Genomic DNA, 13,554 nt, shown 5'->3' on the forward strand with positions numbered 1-13,554 from the left:
GATGATAAAGATAGCAGTGCCAACTGTGACTGTTCCCTGCCGGTACTGAGCGTGGGATGATACCGCATGCTATATGGTTTTAAATGTTTTAACCTAGCCGTCAGTTAAATGGTGATAATTCCCATGCGCGGTATTATCGATACACGCTTTGAATCTATGCGAGAAATACTTCACGAGTGACTGGTGGTAAAATGTCGCTGTCCTGGATGAATTAGGGAAGTATCCACAATAGTTGCCTGCATGCGGAACCCCGGAAGAGTCAACCAGACGTTGCAGTCTGGTAACCACCGAGACACATCCGTTTATCTAGCTGCGAGGCTGGCTAGTCCCACTGATTTGCCCTGACGAAGCTCCGTACGTAGAGGAGTAAGAAACACGTCGGGTGCGATGACGTCATTCGCTCTGATGTCTCGGCAGGCAGGCACGCACACGCGTTGAGCGGTTCTCATCCTTCCCTTCCACCCACCCCCCCCCCACCCACCCAACTCAACCCTGTTTTGTATTCTGAGTGTAGCTAGCAATAGCCTCAGAATAATGTAGATTGAATTATTTAGCGTACAGGACACTACAGTCCACACAAAGGTATATGGCCTACCTTGAATGTCAAGAACATAGTGAGGCGAAACCCTTGCTTGCTTCAAAAGGTAAGCCATTTGTGTGTGTCATTTGATTTCTCATCTCTGTCTACACATATTTCCCAATCCAGAGCATTGGCCTTCAACCATGACAACAGGGACGCATTCACGGGCATCGTGAACGGCAATTAAAGGAAAAAGGATGCATTGGCCGGGAATCGAACCCGAATTCTACCACTGAACCACCAATGCTGCACTGCAATGAAGGATACAGTTCGCAGAGGCCATCGTGAAAAGAAACGCCGATGTCAACAATCAGAGAGGATATACCAGCATGCGACAACACATTCCAGTGGCCTAAATGAAAGTTTAACCTTCGCACACCTTTCAAGGGATCCTGGTGTCACAAGCGGTAAAAGGAAACATCGTGACTGACTGACCAAAAGATGGGCTTGTGAGCGCTACCCAACCACCTCCAATGGTTTCATTACTATAACGGCAATATAATATGGCACATTGCAATATGTCGCGGTATATATCAAGTTTGGCCGGGCGGCACTATGTTGCAATGATTAAGGAAAGTCATCTGAACGACCAACCATCAGCTCAAAGATGATAAAGATAGCAGTGCCAACTGTGACTGTTCCCTGCCGGTACTGAGCGTGGGATGATACCGCATGCTATATGGTTTTAAATGTTTTAACCTAGCCGTCAGTTAAATGGTGATAATTCCCATGCGCGGTATTATCGATACACGCTTTGAATCTATGCGAGAAATACTTCACGAGTGACTGGTGGTAAAATGTCGCTGTCCTGGATGAATTAGGGAAGTATCCACAATAGTTGCCTGCATGCGGAACCCCGGAAGAGTCAACCAGACGTTGCAGTCTGGTAACCACCGAGACACATCCGTTTATCTAGCTGCGAGGCTGGCTAGTCCCACTGATTTGCCCTGACGAAGCTCCGTACGTAGAGGAGTAAGAAACACGTCGGGTGCGATGACGTCATTCGCTCTGATGTCTCGGCAGGCAGGCACGCACACGCGTTGAGCGGTTCTCATCCTTCCCTTCCACCCCCCCCCCCACCCACCCACCCAACTCAACCCTGTTTTGTATTCTGAGTGTAGCTAGCAATAGCCTCAGAATAATGTAGATTGAATTATTTAGCGTACAGGACACTACAGTCCACACAAAGGTATATGGCCTACCTTGAATGTCAAGAACATAGTGAGGCGAAACCCTTGCTTGCTTCAAAAGGTAAGCCATTTGTGTGTGTCATTTGATTTCTCATCTCTGTCTACACATATTTCCCAATCCAGAGCATTGGCCTTCAACCATGACAACAGGGACGCATTCACGGGCATCGTGAACGGCAATTAAAGGAAAAAGGATGCATTGGCCGGGAATCGAACCCGAATTCTACCACTGAACCACCAATGCTGCACTGCAATGAAGGATACAGTTCGCAGAGGCCATCGTGAAAAGAAACGCCGATGTCAACAATCAGAGAGGATATACCAGCATGCGACAACACATTCCAGTGGCCTAAATGAAAGTTTAACCTTCGCACACCTTTCAAGGGATCCTGGTGTCACAAGCGGTAAAAGGAAACATCGTGACTGACTGACCAAAAGATGGGCTTGTGAGCGCTACCCAACCACCTCCAATGGTTTCATTACTATAACGGCAATATAATATGGCACATTGCAATATGTCGCGGTATATATCAAGTTTGGCCGGGCGGCACTATGTTGCAATGATTAAGGAAAGTCATCTGAACGACCAACCATCAGCTCAAAGATGATAAAGATAGCAGTGCCAACTGTGACTGTTCCCTGCCGGTACTGAGCGTGGGATGATACCGCATGCTATATGGTTTTAAATGTTTTAACCTAGCCGTCAGTTAAATGGTGATAATTCCCATGCGCGGTATTATCGATACACGCTTTGAATCTATGCGAGAAATACTTCACGAGTGACTGGTGGTAAAATGTCGCTGTCCTGGATGAATTAGGGAAGTATCCACAATAGTTGCCTGCATGCGGAACCCCGGAAGAGTCAACCAGACGTTGCAGTCTGGTAACCACCGAGACACATCCGTTTATCTAGCTGCGAGGCTGGCTAGTCCCACTGATTTGCCCTGACGAAGCTCCGTACGTAGAGGAGTAAGAAACACGTCGGGTGCGATGACGTCATTCGCTCTGATGTCTCGGCAGGCAGGCACGCACACGCGTTGAGCGGTTCTCATCCTTCCCTTCCACCCCCCCCCCCACCCACCCACCCAACTCAACCCTGTTTTGTATTCTGAGTGTAGCTAGCAATAGCCTCAGAATAATGTAGATTGAATTATTTAGCGTACAGGACACTACAGTCCACACAAAGGTATATGGCCTACCTTGAATGTCAAGAACATAGTGAGGCGAAACCCTTGCTTGCTTCAAAAGGTAAGCCATTTGTGTGTGTCATTTGATTTCTCATCTCTGTCTACACATATTTCCCAATCCAGAGCATTGGCCTTCAACCATGACAACAGGGACGCATTCACGGGCATCGTGAACGGCAATTAAAGGAAAAAGGATGCATTGGCCGGGAATCGAACCCGAATTCTACCACTGAACCACCAATGCTGCACTGCAATGAAGGATACAGTTCGCAGAGGCCATCGTGAAAAGAAACGCCGATGTCAACAATCAGAGAGGATATACCAGCATGCGACAACACATTCCAGTGGCCTAAATGAAAGTTTAACCTTCGCACACCTTTCAAGGGATCCTGGTGTCACAAGCGGTAAAAGGAAACATCGTGACTGACTGACCAAAAGATGGGCTTGTGAGCGCTACCCAACCACCTCCAATGGTTTCATTACTATAACGGCAATATAATATGGCACATTGCAATATGTCGCGGTATATATCAAGTTTGGCCGGGCGGCACTATGTTGCAATGATTAAGGAAAGTCATCTGAACGACCAACCATCAGCTCAAAGATGATAAAGATAGCAGTGCCAACTGTGACTGTTCCCTGCCGGTACTGAGCGTGGGATGATACCGCATGCTATATGGTTTTAAATGTTTTAACCTAGCCGTCAGTTAAATGGTGATAATTCCCATGCGCGGTATTATCGATACACGCTTTGAATCTATGCGAGAAATACTTCACGAGTGACTGGTGGTAAAATGTCGCTGTCCTGGATGAATTAGGGAAGTATCCACAATAGTTGCCTGCATGCGGAACCCCGGAAGAGTCAACCAGACGTTGCAGTCTGGTAACCACCGAGACACATCCGTTTATCTAGCTGCGAGGCTGGCTAGTCCCACTGATTTGCCCTGACGAAGCTCCGTACGTAGAGGAGTAAGAAACACGTCGGGTGCGATGACGTCATTCGCTCTGATGTCTCGGCAGGCAGGCACGCACACGCGTTGAGCGGTTCTCATCCTTCCCTTCCACCCACCCCCCCCCCACCCACCCAACTCAACCCTGTTTTGTATTCTGAGTGTAGCTAGCAATAGCCTCAGAATAATGTAGATTGAATTATTTAGCGTACAGGACACTACAGTCCACACAAAGGTATATGGCCTACCTTGAATGTCAAGAACATAGTGAGGCGAAACCCTTGCTTGCTTCAAAAGGTAAGCCATTTGTGTGTGTCATTTGATTTCTCATCTCTGTCTACACATATTTCCCAATCCAGAGCATTGGCCTTCAACCATGACAACAGGGACGCATTCACGGGCATCGTGAACGGCAATTAAAGGAAAAAGGATGCATTGGCCGGGAATCGAACCCGAATTCTACCACTGAACCACCAATGCTGCACTGCAATGAAGGATACAGTTCGCAGAGGCCATCGTGAAAAGAAACGCCGATGTCAACAATCAGAGAGGATATACCAGCATGCGACAACACATTCCAGTGGCCTAAATGAAAGTTTAACCTTCGCACACCTTTCAAGGGATCCTGGTGTCACAAGCGGTAAAAGGAAACATCGTGACTGACTGACCAAAAGATGGGCTTGTGAGCGCTACCCAACCACCTCCAATGGTTTCATTACTATAACGGCAATATAATATGGCACATTGCAATATGTCGCGGTATATATCAAGTTTGGCCGGGCGGCACTATGTTGCAATGATTAAGGAAAGTCATCTGAACGACCAACCATCAGCTCAAAGATGATAAAGATAGCAGTGCCAACTGTGACTGTTCCCTGCCGGTACTGAGCGTGGGATGATACCGCATGCTATATGGTTTTAAATGTTTTAACCTAGCCGTCAGTTAAATGGTGATAATTCCCATGCGCGGTATTATCGATACACGCTTTGAATCTATGCGAGAAATACTTCACGAGTGACTGGTGGTAAAATGTCGCTGTCCTGGATGAATTAGGGAAGTATCCACAATAGTTGCCTGCATGCGGAACCCCGGAAGAGTCAACCAGACGTTGCAGTCTGGTAACCACCGAGACACATCCGTTTATCTAGCTGCGAGGCTGGCTAGTCCCACTGATTTGCCCTGACGAAGCTCCGTACGTAGAGGAGTAAGAAACACGTCGGGTGCGATGACGTCATTCGCTCTGATGTCTCGGCAGGCAGGCACGCACACGCGTTGAGCGGTTCTCATCCTTCCCTTCCACCCACCCCCCCCCCACCCACCCAACTCAACCCTGTTTTGTATTCTGAGTGTAGCTAGCAATAGCCTCAGAATAATGTAGATTGAATTATTTAGCGTACAGGACACTACAGTCCACACAAAGGTATATGGCCTACCTTGAATGTCAAGAACATAGTGAGGCGAAACCCTTGCTTGCTTCAAAAGGTAAGCCATTTGTGTGTGTCATTTGATTTCTCATCTCTGTCTACACATATTTCCCAATCCAGAGCATTGGCCTTCAACCATGACAACAGGGACGCATTCACGGGCATCGTGAACGGCAATTAAAGGAAAAAGGATGCATTGGCCGGGAATCGAACCCGGGCCTCCCGCGTGGCAGGCGAGAATTCTACCACTGAACCACCAATGCTGCACTGCAATGAAGGATACAGTTCGCAGAGGCCATCGTGAAAAGAAACGCCGATGTCAACAATCAGAGAGGATATACCAGCATGCGACAACACATTCCAGTGGCCTAAATGAAAGTTTAACCTTCGCACACCTTTCAAGGGATCCTGGTGTCACAAGCGGTAAAAGGAAACATCGTGACTGACTGACCAAAAGATGGGCTTGTGAGCGCTACCCAACCACCTCCAATGGTTTCATTACTATAACGGCAATATAATATGGCACATTGCAATATGTCGCGGTATATATCAAGTTTGGCCGGGCGGCACTATGTTGCAATGATTAAGGAAAGTCATCTGAACGACCAACCATCAGCTCAAAGATGATAAAGATAGCAGTGCCAACTGTGACTGTTCCCTGCCGGTACTGAGCGTGGGATGATACCGCATGCTATATGGTTTTAAATGTTTTAACCTAGCCGTCAGTTAAATGGTGATAATTCCCATGCGCGGTATTATCGATACACGCTTTGAATCTATGCGAGAAATACTTCACGAGTGACTGGTGGTAAAATGTCGCTGTCCTGGATGAATTAGGGAAGTATCCACAATAGTTGCCTGCATGCGGAACCCCGGAAGAGTCAACCAGACGTTGCAGTCTGGTAACCACCGAGACACATCCGTTTATCTAGCTGCGAGGCTGGCTAGTCCCACTGATTTGCCCTGACGAAGCTCCGTACGTAGAGGAGTAAGAAACACGTCGGGTGCGATGACGTCATTCGCTCTGATGTCTCGGCAGGCAGGCACGCACACGCGTTGAGCGGTTCTCATCCTTCCCTTCCACCCACCCCCCCCCCACCCACCCAACTCAACCCTGTTTTGTATTCTGAGTGTAGCTAGCAATAGCCTCAGAATAATGTAGATTGAATTATTTAGCGTACAGGACACTACAGTCCACACAAAGGTATATGGCCTACCTTGAATGTCAAGAACATAGTGAGGCGAAACCCTTGCTTGCTTCAAAAGGTAAGCCATTTGTGTGTGTCATTTGATTTCTCATCTCTGTCTACACATATTTCCCAATCCAGAGCATTGGCCTTCAACCATGACAACAGGGACGCATTCACGGGCATCGTGAACGGCAATTAAAGGAAAAAGGATGCATTGGCCGGGAATCGAACCCGGGCCTCCCGCGTGGCAGGCGAGAATTCTACCACTGAACCACCAATGCTGCACTGCAATGAAGGATACAGTTCGCAGAGGCCATCGTGAAAAGAAACGCCGATGTCAACAATCAGAGAGGATATACCAGCATGCGACAACACATTCCAGTGGCCTAAATGAAAGTTTAACCTTCGCACACCTTTCAAGGGATCCTGGTGTCACAAGCGGTAAAAGGAAACATCGTGACTGACTGACCAAAAGATGGGCTTGTGAGCGCTACCCAACCACCTCCAATGGTTTCATTACTATAACGGCAATATAATATGGCACATTGCAATATGTCGCGGTATATATCAAGTTTGGCCGGGCGGCACTATGTTGCAATGATTAAGGAAAGTCATCTGAACGACCAACCATCAGCTCAAAGATGATAAAGATAGCAGTGCCAACTGTGACTGTTCCCTGCCGGTACTGAGCGTGGGATGATACCGCATGCTATATGGTTTTAAATGTTTTAACCTAGCCGTCAGTTAAATGGTGATAATTCCCATGCGCGGTATTATCGATACACGCTTTGAATCTATGCGAGAAATACTTCACGAGTGACTGGTGGTAAAATGTCGCTGTCCTGGATGAATTAGGGAAGTATCCACAATAGTTGCCTGCATGCGGAACCCCGGAAGAGTCAACCAGACGTTGCAGTCTGGTAACCACCGAGACACATCCGTTTATCTAGCTGCGAGGCTGGCTAGTCCCACTGATTTGCCCTGACGAAGCTCCGTACGTAGAGGAGTAAGAAACACGTCGGGTGCGATGACGTCATTCGCTCTGATGTCTCGGCAGGCAGGCACGCACACGCGTTGAGCGGTTCTCATCCTTCCCTTCCACCCCCCCCCACCCACCCCCCCCCACCCACCCACCCACCCACCCACCCAACTCAACCCTGTTTTGTATTCTGAGTGTAGCTAGCAATAGCCTCAGAATAATGTAGATTGAATTATTTAGCGTACAGGACACTACAGTCCACACAAAGGTATATGGCCTACCTTGAATGTCAAGAACATAGTGAGGCGAAACCCTTGCTTGCTTCAAAAGGTAAGCCATTTGTGTGTGTCATTTGATTTCTCATCTCTGTCTACACATATTTCCCAATCCAGAGCATTGGCCTTCAACCATGACAACAGGGACGCATTCACGGGCATCGTGAACGGCAATTAAAGGAAAAAGGATGCATTGGCCGGGAATCGAACCCGGGCCTCCCGCGTGGCAGGCGAGAATTCTACCACTGAACCACCAATGCTGCACTGCAATGAAGGATACAGTTCGCAGAGGCCATCGTGAAAAGAAACGCCGATGTCAACAATCAGAGAGGATATACCAGCATGCGACAACACATTCCAGTGGCCTAAATGAAAGTTTAACCTTCGCACACCTTTCAAGGGATCCTGGTGTCACAAGCGGTAAAAGGAAACATCGTGACTGACTGACCAAAAGATGGGCTTGTGAGCGCTACCCAACCACCTCCAATGGTTTCATTACTATAACGGCAATATAATATGGCACATTGCAATATGTCGCGGTATATATCAAGTTTGGCCGGGCGGCACTATGTTGCAATGATTAAGGAAAGTCATCTGAACGACCAACCATCAGCTCAAAGATGATAAAGATAGCAGTGCCAACTGTGACTGTTCCCTGCCGGTACTGAGCGTGGGATGATACCGCATGCTATATGGTTTTAAATGTTTTAACCTAGCCGTCAGTTAAATGGTGATAATTCCCATGCGCGGTATTATCGATACACGCTTTGAATCTATGCGAGAAATACTTCACGAGTGACTGGTGGTAAAATGTCGCTGTCCTGGATGAATTAGGGAAGTATCCACAATAGTTGCCTGCATGCGGAACCCCGGAAGAGTCAACCAGACGTTGCAGTCTGGTAACCACCGAGACACATCCGTTTATCTAGCTGCGAGGCTGGCTAGTCCCACTGATTTGCCCTGACGAAGCTCCGTACGTAGAGGAGTAAGAAACACGTCGGGTGCGATGACGTCATTCGCTCTGATGTCTCGGCAGGCAGGCACGCACACGCGTTGAGCGGTTCTCATCCTTCCCTTCCACCCACCCCCCCCCCACCCACCCAACTCAACCCTGTTTTGTATTCTGAGTGTAGCTAGCAATAGCCTCAGAATAATGTAGATTGAATTATTTAGCGTACAGGACACTACAGTCCACACAAAGGTATATGGCCTACCTTGAATGTCAAGAACATAGTGAGGCGAAACCCTTGCTTGCTTCAAAAGGTAAGCCATTTGTGTGTGTCATTTGATTTCTCATCTCTGTCTACACATATTTCCCAATCCAGAGCATTGGCCTTCAACCATGACAACAGGGACGCATTCACGGGCATCGTGAACGGCAATTAAAGGAAAAAGGATGCATTGGCCGGGAATCGAACCCGAATTCTACCACTGAACCACCAATGCTGCACTGCAATGAAGGATACAGTTCGCAGAGGCCATCGTGAAAAGAAACGCCGATGTCAACAATCAGAGAGGATATACCAGCATGCGACAACACATTCCAGTGGCCTAAATGAAAGTTTAACCTTCGCACACCTTTCAAGGGATCCTGGTGTCACAAGCGGTAAAAGGAAACATCGTGACTGACTGACCAAAAGATGGGCTTGTGAGCGCTACCCAACCACCTCCAATGGTTTCATTACTATAACGGCAATATAATATGGCACATTGCAATATGTCGCGGTATATATCAAGTTTGGCCGGGCGGCACTATGTTGCAATGATTAAGGAAAGTCATCTGAACGACCAACCATCAGCTCAAAGATGATAAAGATAGCAGTGCCAACTGTGACTGTTCCCTGCCGGTACTGAGCGTGGGATGATACCGCATGCTATATGGTTTTAAATGTTTTAACCTAGCCGTCAGTTAAATGGTGATAATTCCCATGCGCGGTATTATCGATACACGCTTTGAATCTATGCGAGAAATACTTCACGAGTGACTGGTGGTAAAATGTCGCTGTCCTGGATGAATTAGGGAAGTATCCACAATAGTTGCCTGCATGCGGAACCCCGGAAGAGTCAACCAGACGTTGCAGTCTGGTAACCACCGAGACACATCCGTTTATCTAGCTGCGAGGCTGGCTAGTCCCACTGATTTGCCCTGACGAAGCTCCGTACGTAGAGGAGTAAGAAACACGTCGGGTGCGATGACGTCATTCGCTCTGATGTCTCGGCAGGCAGGCACGCACACGCGTTGAGCGGTTCTCATCCTTCCCTTCCACCCCCCCCCACCCACCCCCCCCCACCCACCCACCCACCCACCCACCCAACTCAACCCTGTTTTGTATTCTGAGTGTAGCTAGCAATAGCCTCAGAATAATGTAGATTGAATTATTTAGCGTACAGGACACTACAGTCCACACAAAGGTATATGGCCTACCTTGAATGTCAAGAACATAGTGAGGCGAAACCCTTGCTTGCTTCAAAAGGTAAGCCATTTGTGTGTGTCATTTGATTTCTCATCTCTGTCTACACATATTTCCCAATCCAGAGCATTGGCCTTCAACCATGACAACAGGGACGCATTCACGGGCATCGTGAACGGCAATTAAAGGAAAAAGGATGCATTGGCCGGGAATCGAACCCGGGCCTCCCGCGTGGCAGGCGAGAATTCTACCACTGAACCACCAATGCTGCACTGCAATGAAGGATACAGTTCGCAGAGGCCATCGTGAAAAGAAACGCCGATGTCAACAATCAGAGAGGATATACCAGCATGCGACAACACATTCCAGTGGCCTAAATGAAAGTTTAACCTTCGCACACCTTTCAAGGGATCCTGGTGTCACAAGCGGTAAAAGGAAACATCGTGACTGACTGACCAAAAGATGGGCTTGTGAGCGCTACCCAACCACCTCCAATGGTTTCATTACTATAACGGCAATATAATATGGCACATTGCAATATGTCGCGGTATATATCAAGTTTGGCCGGGCGGCACTATGTTGCAATGATTAAGGAAAGTCATCTGAACGACCAACCATCAGCTCAAAGATGATAAAGATAGCAGTGCCAACTGTGACTGTTCCCTGCCGGTACTGAGCGTGGGATGATACCGCATGCTATATGGTTTTAAATGTTTTAACCTAGCCGTCAGTTAAATGGTGATAATTCCCATGCGCGGTATTATCGATACACGCTTTGAATCTATGCGAGAAATACTTCACGAGTGACTGGTGGTAAAATGTCGCTGTCCTGGATGAATTAGGGAAGTATCCACAATAGTTGCCTGCATGCGGAACCCCGGAAGAGTCAACCAGACGTTGCAGTCTGGTAACCACCGAGACACATCCGTTTATCTAGCTGCGAGGCTGGCTAGTCCCACTGATTTGCCCTGACGAAGCTCCGTACGTAGAGGAGTAAGAAACACGTCGGGTGCGATGACGTCATTCGCTCTGATGTCTCGGCAGGCAGGCACGCACACGCGTTGAGCGGTTCTCATCCTTCCCTTCCACCCCCCCCCCCACCCACCCACCCAACTCAACCCTGTTTTGTATTCTGAGTGTAGCTAGCAATAGCCTCAGAATAATGTAGATTGAATTATTTAGCGTACAGGACACTACAGTCCACACAAAGGTATATGGCCTACCTTGAATGTCAAGAACATAGTGAGGCGAAACCCTTGCTTGCTTCAAAAGGTAAGCCATTTGTGTGTGTCATTTGATTTCTCATCTCTGTCTACACATATTTCCCAATCCAGAGCATTGGCCTTCAACCATGACAACAGGGACGCATTCACGGGCATCGTGAACGGCAATTAAAGGAAAAAGGATGCATTGGCCGGGAATCGAACCCGAATTCTACCACTGAACCACCAATGCTGCACTGCAATGAAGGATACAGTTCGCAGAGGCCATCGTGAAAAGAAACGCCGATGTCAACAATCAGAGAGGATATACCAGCATGCGACAACACATTCCAGTGGCCTAAATGAAAGTTTAACCTTCGCACACCTTTCAAGGGATCCTGGTGTCACAAGCGGTAAAAGGAAACATCGTGACTGACTGACCAAAAGATGGGCTTGTGAGCGCTACCCAACCACCTCCAATGGTTTCATTACTATAACGGCAATATAATATGGCACATTGCAATATGTCGCGGTATATATCAAGTTTGGCCGGGCGGCACTATGTTGCAATGATTAAGGAAAGTCATCTGAACGACCAACCATCAGCTCAAAGATGATAAAGATAGCAGTGCCAACTGTGACTGTTCCCTGCCGGTACTGAGCGTGGGATGATACCGCATGCTATATGGTTTTAAATGTTTTAACCTAGCCGTCAGTTAAATGGTGATAATTCCCATGCGCGGTATTATCGATACACGCTTTGAATCTATGCGAGAAATACTTCACGAGTGACTGGTGGTAAAATGTCGCTGTCCTGGATGAATTAGGGAAGTATCCACAATAGTTGCCTGCATGCGGAACCCCGGAAGAGTCAACCAGACGTTGCAGTCTGGTAACCACCGAGACACATCCGTTTATCTAGCTGCGAGGCTGGCTAGTCCCACTGATTTGCCCTGACGAAGCTCCGTACGTAGAGGAGTAAGAAACACGTCGGGTGCGATGACGTCATTCGCTCTGATGTCTCGGCAGGCAGGCACGCACACGCGTTGAGCGGTTCTCATCCTTCCCTTCCACCCCCCCCCCCACCCACCCACCCAACTCAACCCTGTTTTGTATTCTGAGTGTAGCTAGCAATAGCCTCAGAATAATGTAGATTGAATTATTTAGCGTACAGGACACTACAGTCCACACAAAGGTATATGGCCTACCTTGAATGTCAAGAACATAGTGAGGCGAAACCCTTGCTTGCTTCAAAAGGTAAGCCATTTGTGTGTGTCATTTGATTTCTCATCTCTGTCTACACATATTTCCCAATCCAGAGCATTGGCCTTCAACCATGACAACAGGGACGCATTCACGGGCATCGTGAACGGCAATTAAAGGAAAAAGGATGCATTGGCCGGGAATCGAACCCGAATTCTACCACTGAACCACCAATGCTGCACTGCAATGAAGGATACAGTTCGCAGAGGCCATCGTGAAAAGAAACGCCGATGTCAACAATCAGAGAGGATATACCAGCATGCGACAACACATTCCAGTGGCCTAAATGAAAGTTTAACCTTCGCACACCTTTCAAGGGATCCTGGTGTCACAAGCGGTAAAAGGAAACATCGTGACTGACTGACCAAAAGATGGGCTTGTGAGCGCTACCCAACCACCTCCAATGGTTTCATTACTATAACGGCAATATAATATGGCACATTGCAATATGTCGCGGTATATATCAAGTTTGGCCGGGCGGCACTATGTTGCAATGATTAAGGAAAGTCATCTGAACGACCAACCATCAGCTCAAAGATGATAAAGATAGCAGTGCCAACTGTGACTGTTCCCTGCCGGTACTGAGCGTGGGATGATACCGCATGCTATATGGTTTTAAATGTTTTAACCTAGCCGTCAGTTAAATGGTGATAATTCCCATGCGCGGTATTATCGATACACGCTTTGAATCTATGCGAGAAATACTTCACGAGTGACTGGTGGTAAAATGTCGCTGTCCTGGATGAATTAGGGAAGTATCCACAATAGTTGCCTGCATGCGGAACCCCGGAAGAGTCAACCAGACGTTGCAGTCTGGTAACCACCGAGACACATCCGTTTATCTAGCTGCGAGGCTGGCTAGTCCCACTGATTTGCCCTGACGAAGCTCCGTACGTAGAGGA

This window comes from Ascaphus truei, unplaced genomic scaffold (assembly GCF_040206685.1).
Source record: "Ascaphus truei isolate aAscTru1 unplaced genomic scaffold, aAscTru1.hap1 HAP1_SCAFFOLD_615, whole genome shotgun sequence".
In the NCBI taxonomy this organism is placed as follows: domain Eukaryota; kingdom Metazoa; phylum Chordata; class Amphibia; order Anura; family Ascaphidae; genus Ascaphus; species Ascaphus truei.